Genomic DNA, 10,851 nt, shown 5'->3' on the forward strand with positions numbered 1-10,851 from the left:
ACTGGAACAACAGTATCAACCAACTTGACCTAATTGAAATTTATACAAAACTGCATCTAACTACTAGAATATACATTATTCTCAGGAGCTCATAGAACATAGTCCAGGACAGACCATATGCTGAGCCATAAAAAAGGTCTCAACAAATTTAAAAGGATTGAAATCATCAGGGTATGTTCTCTGATCAAAAGGAATTAACTTAGAACTCAACAGAAAAACATCTGGAAAATTTCCATACATTTGGAAATTAAAGAAGACAATTCTAAAAAGAAAGGCCCATAGGTCAAAGAATAAATCACCTAGGAAATTAGAAAATATTTTGAACTTAATGGCAATGAAAACAAAACATATAAATATTTGTGGGATGAAGATAAAGCAGTGCAAAGAGGGAAATTTATAGCTTTAAATGTTTATATTAGATATGAAGAGAGTTCAAAAACCAATGATCTAAACTTCCACTTCAGAGGTTAGAAAAAGAGGAAATTAAGCCCACTCTAAGTAGGAGGAAGCAAATAGCAAAGATTAATAGATGAAATAAAATCTGGACAAACACTTGAGGAAATTAGTAAAATCAAAATCTATTTCTTTGAAAGGATGAATGAAAATGATAAATTCTAGATTAACAGATTAAGAGAAAAAGAGAAAAAGAACAAATTCCATATCAGAAATTAGAATGGAACATCACTACAGATCTCACAGACATTAAAAATAAAAGGGACTATATTAACAAGTTTATGCCAATAAATTTGACAATTTAGATAAAATAGATAAATTCTCTAAAAGACAAAAATTACCAAAATGAACATAAGGAAAAATATACAATCTGAATATCCCTGTATAAATTAAAGAAATTAAATTCATAATTGAAAGCATTTCTACAAAGAAAATTCCAACTCCAGATGGTTTCACTGGTGAGTTCTTTCAGACATTTAAGGAAGAAATAATGGTGACCACACACAATCAATTTAGAAAATAAATGGCAAGGAAACACTTTCCAAATCATTTTGCTATCAGCGTTACCCTGATATTGAAACAAGACATTACCAAAAAAAAAAAAAAAAAGGGTACTAAAAAAATTAGAGATCTTTATCTATATGGAAATAAATAAACCTCAACCCTTATTTCACACCAACCACAACAGTTTACTCAAAATGGATCTCATACCTTCTAAAAGATAAAGGTATAAAAGTTCTCAAAGAAAACACAGGAGAAATCTGGACAACCATGGAGTAGGCAACAATTGCTTAGGATATAGTAGGTATTAAACATTAAAAAAAAAAGAAAACAGTTAATAAATTGGACAGCAACAAAACTTAAAACTTTTACTCCCTGAAAATCACCTGAAATCATAAGCCACAAGCTGGAATAAAATACTCACAATGTCTATATCTGAAGAAGAATTTGTGTCCAGAATAAATAAGAAACTCTTACAGCTTAATTATAAACACACAAACCACCTAATTTTTTAAATGGGCAAAATATTTGGACACTTCACAAAGGCAGATGTACAAACAGTAAAAAAAAAAAAAAAAAAAAAAAAAAAAAAAAAAAAAAAAAAAAAAAAGCGTAACCTAACTTTACATCTTAAGCAACTAGAAATAGGAGAGCAAATTAAATCCAAAACTATCAGAAGGAAGGAAATAATAAAGATTAAAATGGAGATTTTTTTAAATGGAGATTAGAAAATAGAGATAACCAACAAAGCCAAAAAATGGTTCTTTGAAAAGAGGAATAAAATTGACAAATCTTTAGCTAGACTGACTAAGAAAAGAAGATATAAATAACTAAAATCAGAAATGAAAACTGACCCATTACTACAAACTTTGGGAAAAAAAAGATTATAAGAGAATACTAAGATCACTATGCACCAACAAATTAGATTACCTACATGAAATGGACATATTCCTAGAAACATACAATCAAGTTGACTCAAGAAGAAATAAAAAATCTGAACAGACCTATAACAATTGAAGACATTGAATCAGTAATCAAAAGCCTCCCAACAGTGAAGAGTCCAGGACCAGATGGCATCACTGGTAAATTCTACTAAATATGCAAAGAAGAATAAATATCAGTCCTTCTCAAACTCTTCCAAAAAATAGAAGAGGAGGGAACACTTCCTAACTCATTCTACAAGACCAGCATTACCCTGATGCTAAAACCCAGTAAAATAAATCACAACAAAAGACAACTACAGACCAGTATTTATTATGAATATAAATGCATAAATCCTAAACAAAATACTAGCATATTAAAAGATTACACACCATGATCAAGTGGTATTTATCCCAGAAAGGCAAGAGTGGTTCAATATACAAAAATCAATCAAAGTAATCTCATTGATTTATTACTATAAAATCATCTCAATTGATGCAGTAAAAGCATTTGACAAAATCCAACACCCTTTCATGATAAAAACACTTAAACTAGGAATACAAGGGACAAGATAAAGGGCATTTATGAAGAACCCTTAGCTAATACCATACTCAATGATTAATGACTGAAAGATCTCTCCCTAAGATCATGAACAAGACCAAGGTGCCTGCTTTCAGCACCTCTACTCAAATTGTACTGGAGATCTAGAAAGAGCAATTAGATAAGAAAATAAAATAAAAGGAATCAAAACTGGAAATGAAGAAGTATAACTATCTGTTATACACAGATAGATTCACAGATATCATGATATTATATTCAGAAAATCTTACAGAATTCACTAAAATATTGAACTGATAAATTCAGCAAAGTTATAGGATATAAGAGCAACACACAAAAATCAATTGTATTTCTATACACTAGCAATTAACAATCTGAAAAGGAAATTAAGATAAAAACCTTAACAATAGCATTAAAAATAATAAAATACTTAGGAATAAATTTAGCCAAGTAGGTGGCTTATACACTGAAAACTATAAAACATTGCTGAAAGAAATTAAAGAAGACCTAAATAAATGGAAACACAACCCAGGCTCATGAATTATTACACTTAATATTGTTAAGATAGCAGTACTCCCCAAAGTGATCTTCAGATTCAATGCATATACAAAACTTAACTCAAAATGGATCAAAGATCTAAATATATGATGTAAAACTATACAACTCTTAGGAAAAAAACACAGGGATAAATCTTCATGACCTTGGATTTGGCAATGGTTTCTTAGATCTGACACCAAAATCACAACTGCCCCATCTTATTGCCTGAGAGAGATTCCAGGGCATGACACAGAGAGAGGGGAGCCAAGCAGAAGCTGGGTGACTCTCTGACTGGTGAAGACAAAGCTGAGAGTCCAGGGAGATCAAAGGGGCTAGCATGTACAGCTCAGAGTACCAAAGAAGAGAGAGACACACAAAAAAAGAACTCCACAAATCTGCAGAGGGACCCTCTGGACTACCCAGTGCAAGTGCATGAGGAAACTACCCAAGCTTGGAGACAGAGCACCTGAAAGAAATAAAGATAACAGCACCCAGCATCTCAAACAGTGCCTGTTCCTGTCAGCAAGACTGGAAAACCTCAAGATTTGTGGGACACTTGTTAGAGCACACAGTAGGACCCTAACTGAGAAGTAGGGAATAATTAACCCCCGTCTCAGTGCTGTTCCATTCTTGCCTAACGAAACTCAAAAGCAAGAAAGGGAAAAGATGGAACAGTTTTCCAGCAACTTAACTGCATCCTAGAACAAAGCACAGGACTATTTATAGGAAAAAATATATATACAGCCCCCAACAAGACAAAATTTACAATGTCTGGCATCCAATAAAAAATTACTAGGCATACAAAGAAGCAGAAGACATTACTCAAATGGAGACTATAATTCAATCAATTAAAACTTACCCAGAATTGGCACAGATGTTATAATAAGCAGACAAGTACATTAAAACAGTCATTATAACTATATTCCATATGTTCAAAGATTTGGAGACAGGAATATATAAAAAAGATCCAAACTAAACTTCTAGAGATGAAAACCATAATGTATGAGATGAAAAATACACTGAAAGGGAATGGCAGATTAGACACAGCAGAAGGAAAGATTAGTGAATACTAAGATGCAGCCATACAGACTATCCAAAATGAAACACAGAGAAAAAGATAATTTTTAAAAATGTAAACAGAGCATCATTAAGCTATTTGACCTCAAGTGCCCTAATATACAAATAATTAGAGTTCTAAAAGAGAGGAGAGATAGGGTGAACAGAAAAAATATTTGAAGAAATGGCAGCCAAATTTTTTCCAAATTTGATGAAAATTACACACCCAGAGATCCAAAAATCTCAATAAATCCCAAGCACAAGAAACTACACTAAAGCACCTCATAATCAAATTGCAGAAAATCAGTGATGAAAAGAAAGCCCTAAAAACAGTCAGGGAAAAAAGACTTGTTGTATACAAAGGAACAAAAAAAAAAAAGGATGGCAATACATTTCTCGTCAGAAACAATGCAAATACAAACAGAACGGAGCAACATCTTTAAGTGAAAAACTGTCATCCCAGTATGCTATATCCAGCAAAATATAGCTTTCACAACCAACGGTGAAATAAAAATAACTTTGTCCATATAAAACTGAAAGAATTCAGCATGAGCACTATAAAGAATTTAAAAGAAATCTTTCAGGGATAAGAAAAATGATACCAGATAGAAATAAGAATCTACACAAAGGAATGAAGGTCACAAAAAATGTTAACTACATGGGTAAATATAAGGTCAATTTTTTTATAATTTATATTACCTTAAAAGATAATTGAGTGGGGGATGATTTGGGTGTTCTTTTTTACTTTTATTTCTTATTCTGATTCTGATTCTTTCTGGTGTAAGGAAAGTGGTCAAAAATGGATGGGGCGATGAAGGCATAACTATGTGATGGTATTGTGAATGGTTAATTGTGCACCATGGATGACTGGATGGTATGTGAATATATCTCAATAAAACTGAATTTAATTTTAAAAAAATGTAATTGAGAGGGACAGAACTTACAATTATGACCAAGAAAGAAGATCCTTTCTGGGCAAATCATTTCCCCAAACAAACAACTATACAGCTGGACACAAATAACAAAAATGACCATTTCAGCACTGTGTAAACTGACCAAAGGCCTACAACAATCAGAGAAAAATTGAAGCTTGTAAAATGGCTGAACTTTGGTAAGAAGATTGAAAGCCTGTGGCTTTCTTGCCTAGAGCTGCTCCTATTTCCCCCAGCTTAGTCAACATGAAGGTTCTTAGAGTGTGGGACAGACTTGAGGATGAGCAGCTGCAACACTGTGGTCAAAGGGAGCTCAATCGATATGCAGTGGTGGGTGAAAGACAAACTCAGTGTAGGTGACCATCTTGACAGCTGGTGAGCACAGAGGCCCAATGGCTCTCCTAGCCTGAGGGTACAGTTGTCATTGAAGCAAGTATATTTCTGGCAGATGTTGCATTCATGAGTAGCAGAGACCAGAGAGGGCACAAGGTATCCAGACAATCCAAACTGAACCAGAGGCTACAAACATGCACATAAAAAACACAAAAGGACCCAGTGAAAAGTAAAAGCTATAGAAGACTTAAAACATCCTAAACTTTGAATATACTCTTGTACCCACGCACAGACCCAAGAGCAGAAGATAAAGCTATATTAACTCAAGGTGTTTGAGCACAACTTCTGTCCAATTACTGGATGTCCCCTAAGCTAGGCAGGCACAGAACAACCCCTAAAAATCAAGGCTTAAAGTGAAAAATAAGAATTTTTTAAAAACAGAGCAGAGACAATCAGAGAGACCAGTTTCACAGATTTATCCCTAGCAAGTTACTAAACAGACAAAATCAACAGCAACCACAACATTCATGGAGATACAAAATCAGAATCCAGAGTTGCTATGGTATATTATCTAAAATGTTCAGTTTTCAACAAAAAATATGTAATATGCAAAAAAATAAAAGAACTTGTGACCAATACAGAGTAAAAAAGTAGTCAACATAAACTACTTCTGAGTGTCCCCAGATGTTGGATTTAGCATTAAAGGACAATAGAGGAGTTTTTATAAATATATTAAAAGAAATATAAGAGTCTATGCCTAAACAATTAAGGAAAGTATGGCAACAATGACTCAACAAATAGAGACTTTCAATAAGGAAATAGAATTTTTTAAAAAGGGAATCAAGTGGAAATTCTGGAGTTGAAAAGTCCAATAACTAATATGAAAAAATCTCAGAGGAGCTCAATAGCAGATTTGAAATAGCAGAAGAAAGAATAAATGAACTTAGAGAGAGATCAATAGAAATTATTCAATCCTAAAAATAGAGAAAAAACATTCAAGGAAAGTGAACAGAACTTTAGAGACATATGAGAAAACATCAAGCATGACAACATACATATAATGGGAGTCTCAGAACAAAAAGAGGGTGAGAAAGAGGTAGAAGATTTTTTGAAAAAATAGTAGTGGGATACTTACAAAATTCTATAAAAACACTAGTCTACACATCCAAGAAGCATGAAAAGCGTGAGGTTGGGCATCTGGCCAGCTCATGGTGCAACCTCAACTGCCCACAACCTCCGATCCATCCCAGTCCTAGTTCCAGCAGCACTGGTTTTCAGGTGCCACCTGAAGCCACTTTTATGTAGTGTTCTCCAGAGCCCTGAAACCACGGGTCTAGGATTGGATTCAGAGGGGGTACTAAGGCAGAGGCCCAGGAGGCTGGCAGTGATGGCTCCATCATTTCAGCTGCAGCACCGCACCACTGCAGAAGGAGTTGCCCTCAGAGCAACCACAAAACTGACAGCTGACTTCTTATCAGTAACAGTGGAGGTCAGAGGGAGTGGGATGACTTATTCAAAATGCTGAAAGAAAAAACCCATCAACCAATAATTTTATATCTAGCAAAACTATCTTTCAAAGATGGATGTAAAAAAAATGACAGTCTCAGATGAATCAAGACAGAGAATTTGTTTCTAGCAGACCTCTCTTATAATAAATAATAAATGAAGTTGTTCAGACTAAAAGGAAATGACAACAGACAGTAACATGAATCAGTTTTGTAAATGGTAAATACATGGGTTAATATAAAAGACATTATAAATATGCTTTTCTCATTTTAAAAATTGCTTTAAAATACATTTGATTATATGGAGCAATGGTTATAACATTATATATTGGATTATTTAGGTTTTAAATATATACAGATAGAATATAAATGACAATAGTAGTATAAAGGGGGTAGGAATAGAACTATTGGAGTGGGGTTTCTATAAGTTACTAAAATTGAGAGTGCATTAATCTAAAATAGACTGTAATAAATTAAGATGTATAGTGCAATCCTTATAGCAGCCACTAAGAAAATAATTTTTAAAATATAGTAAAAAAATTAACAGAGGAATTAAAATAAAGCAATTATATAACTCACTAGAAAGCAGTAAATCAGGAGCTGAGGAACAAAAAGGACAGGAAACACATAGAAAACAAACAGGAATATGGCAACTGTAAAGCCAACCATATTATTAATAATAACATTAAATGTGGTTGGTCTAAACACCTTTATCAAAACTGAGAGATCAACATATTGGATGTAAAAAGGACAATCCAACTATCTGCTGTCTATAAAAGAAGCACACCTTAAATTCAAAGTAACAAATAGGTAGAAAGTAAAAGGATAGAAAAAGATACACCATACCAACAACAACAAAAAAAAAAACAAGATAGAGTGGCTATATAAATTTATGACCAAAAAAAACTTTGAAATAAGAAATATTACCAGAGTAAAGAGGTATATTTCATAATGATACAAGGGTCAATATGTATCAGAAAGATATAACAATTGTACATGAGTATGCAACTAATAACAAACTTCAAAATACATGAAGTAAAAACTTAAAGATTGAATGAGATATAGGCAGTTAAACAATATAAATTGGAAATTTCAATAACTCACTATTGATAAATAATAAAACAACTAGACAGAAAATCAGCAAGCATATGGAGAACTTGAAAAACCAAGTTGATATATGTAGAATGCCCCATCCAATGACTGTAGAACAAATATTCTTTTCAAGTGCACATGGAACATTCTCCGGGATAGACCATATAGTAGGCCATAAAACAAGTCTCAACAAACTTATGTATTTTGTGGCACCTTGACTGGGTGCATAGACATTTATGATTGTTATTTCTTCTTGTTGAATTGCCCCTTTTATTAGTATGTAGTGACCTTCTTTGTCTCTCAAAACATCGCTGCATTTAAAGTCTATTTTATCTGAGACTAATATTGCTACACCTGCTTTCTTTTGGCTGTAGCTTGCATGAAATATTTTTTTCCATCCTTTCACTTTCAATTTCTTTGTGTCCCTGTGTCTAAGATGAGTCTCTTGTATGCAACATATTGATGGTTCATTTTTTTTAATCCATTCTGCAAATCTATATCTTTTAATTGGGGAGTTTAATCCATTTACATTCAATGTTATAACTGTGAAGGCATTTCTTGAATCAGCCATCTTATCCTTTGGCTTATGTTTATCATATATATTTTTCCCCTCTCTCTATTAATATCCTTTAATGTACCCATACAGAATCTCTTTAGTACTGAACCTTTCTCCAAGTCTCTCTCTCCTTTCTTTGTTTCTCTGTCTGTAGAGCTCCCTTTAGTATCTCCAGTAGGGCAGGTCTCTTGTTAGCAAATTCTCTCAGCATTTGTTTGTCTGTGAAAAATTTAAGCTCTCCCTCAAATTTGAAGGAGAGCTTTGCTGGATAAAGTATTCTTGGTTGGAAATTTTTCTCACTCAGAATTTTAAATATATTGTGCCACTGCCTTCTCGCCTCCATGGTGGCTGCTGAGTAGTCATTACTTAGTCTTATGCTGTTTCCTTTGTATGTGGTGAATTGCTTTTCTCTTGCTGCTTTCAGAACTTGCTCCTTCTCTTCCGTGTTTGACAGTGTGATCAGAATATGTCTCGGAGTGTGTTTATTTGGATTTATTCTATTTGGAGTTCACTGGGCATTTATGATTTGTGTATTTATGTTGTTTAGAAGATTTGGGAAGTTTTCCCCAACAATTTCTTTGAATACTCTTCCTAGACCTTTACCCTTTTCTTCCCCTTCTGGAACACCAATGAGTCTTATATTCGGACATTTTATATTATCTATCATATCCCTGAGGTCCGTTTCGATTTTTCAATTTTTTTCCCCATTCTTTCTTTTATGCTTTCATTTTCCATTCTGTCATCTTCCAGGTCACTGATTTGTTGTTCAACTTCCTCTAGTCTTGTACTATGAGTATCCAGAATCTTTTTAATTTCGTCAAGTTTCTTTAATTTCCATAAGATCATCTATTTTTTTATTTAGTCTTGCAATGTCTTCTTTATGCTCTTCTAGGGTCTTCTTGATATCCTTTGTATCCCATACTATGGTCTCATTGTTCATCCTTAGTTCTTTGATTAGTTGCTCTAGGTACTGTGTCTCTTCTGGTCTTTTGATTTGGGTGCTTGGGCTTGGGTTATCCATATTGTCTGGTTTTTTCATATGCTTTATAATTTTCTGTTGTTTTTGGCCTCTTGGCATTTGCTTAACTTGATAGGGTTCTTTTAGGATTTGTAGACCAATTGAAGTCCTTATCTCTAATTTATCAGATCTACAGCTTCGTGGAGTACACTTTCTCTAACTAACCAGCAGGTGGCGTCCACGAGCCACCTGTTCTCCACAAGCCAGTTCTCCCCTGCTTTGCCTTTGTGGTGAGTGGGGGAGTGAGTCTTGTGGGGTCCAATTGGTGTACCAAGCTTGCGTGTGTAGTTGGTGTTGCCCGCCCTGTATATGGGGCGTGTGTCTGGGCGGTCAGGGAGGGGGGGTGGCTCTAACAATCAAATCTCCCTGGTGTTCCTGGAGTTTTAAAGCTGCTGCAATAGTCTAATCCTTCAGTTCAGTCCTGCCACAGTTTGTCTCTGCCACTGACCCACAAGTCCTTGGTATTGGCGTATGGCTCCTGAGACTTGCGAGTGGGTCCCTCTTCCAGGCCGTGCACCCCCTGGTCCTCTGTTGAGGGATGACTGTGCTATGTCACAGGTGAGTGCCGTCCTCCCAGGGTGGTTCTGGGCTGCTGGGCTGTGTATTGAGGCTCCCAGTCTGCTGAAATGATGGCTGAATGGGGCTTTGTTAATTCACACTGCTCCACCTTCCCAGCTCTGGGACAATCAGCTGAGGTTGCAGGGAAGGCTAATGTCCATGCCCAGTTTTGTGGTGTGTGAGTGTTATTTGAAGCACTTCCGTCACACCGGGTTGTCTGGGGCAGCTCTGGGCTATGGGGCTGGCAACAGGCAGGAGTGTTTCCTGTCCACCAGGATGATGGCTGTGAGTGGACACCCCCCTTTTCTTGGGAAGTTGTGGTGTTTAGTGAATTTTCTCAGCCACTGGATTATTGCCTTTTTGTCTCAGAGCTCTCTTAGTTCTGCTCTTGTCTTGACCTGCCCAAATTGCAAGTCTTTGAGGCTTTCTGTATTGAGCTTCTTAGAGTAATTGTTTTAGAAACAGAAAAAAAAAAAAAAGATAAAAAAAAAAAAAGCCCTCCTCACAGATCTAATGGGTTATTGAAATGCTAAGAGACAAAGCAATTAAGGCCATTAAGGGAAAGATCCAGGGGGCAGAGAGATCAGTTTTTCTTCAGGATTTGCATATGAGCCTCAGGGCCTGAGCTCTGCCCTTCCCCTTTCTATGTTCACCAGAACTCCAAAAATCCTCTGCTTTTATTTTGGAGTTTTTCTTGCTGTTTTTTGCTATGCCTGTCTCCTCTCTGCTGGGCTGGCTGCTCTCAGATTCTCTGGTGTCTGGTCTCAGTCTATCTATGGCTGGAGTTTGGATCAGTAGAATGAGTTTCCAATAAGAGCTGCCACTGCAGTT

The sequence above is a fragment of the Choloepus didactylus genome, chromosome 22, assembly GCF_015220235.1.
Source record: "Choloepus didactylus isolate mChoDid1 chromosome 22, mChoDid1.pri, whole genome shotgun sequence".
Lineage (NCBI taxonomy): Eukaryota > Metazoa > Chordata > Mammalia > Pilosa > Megalonychidae > Choloepus > Choloepus didactylus.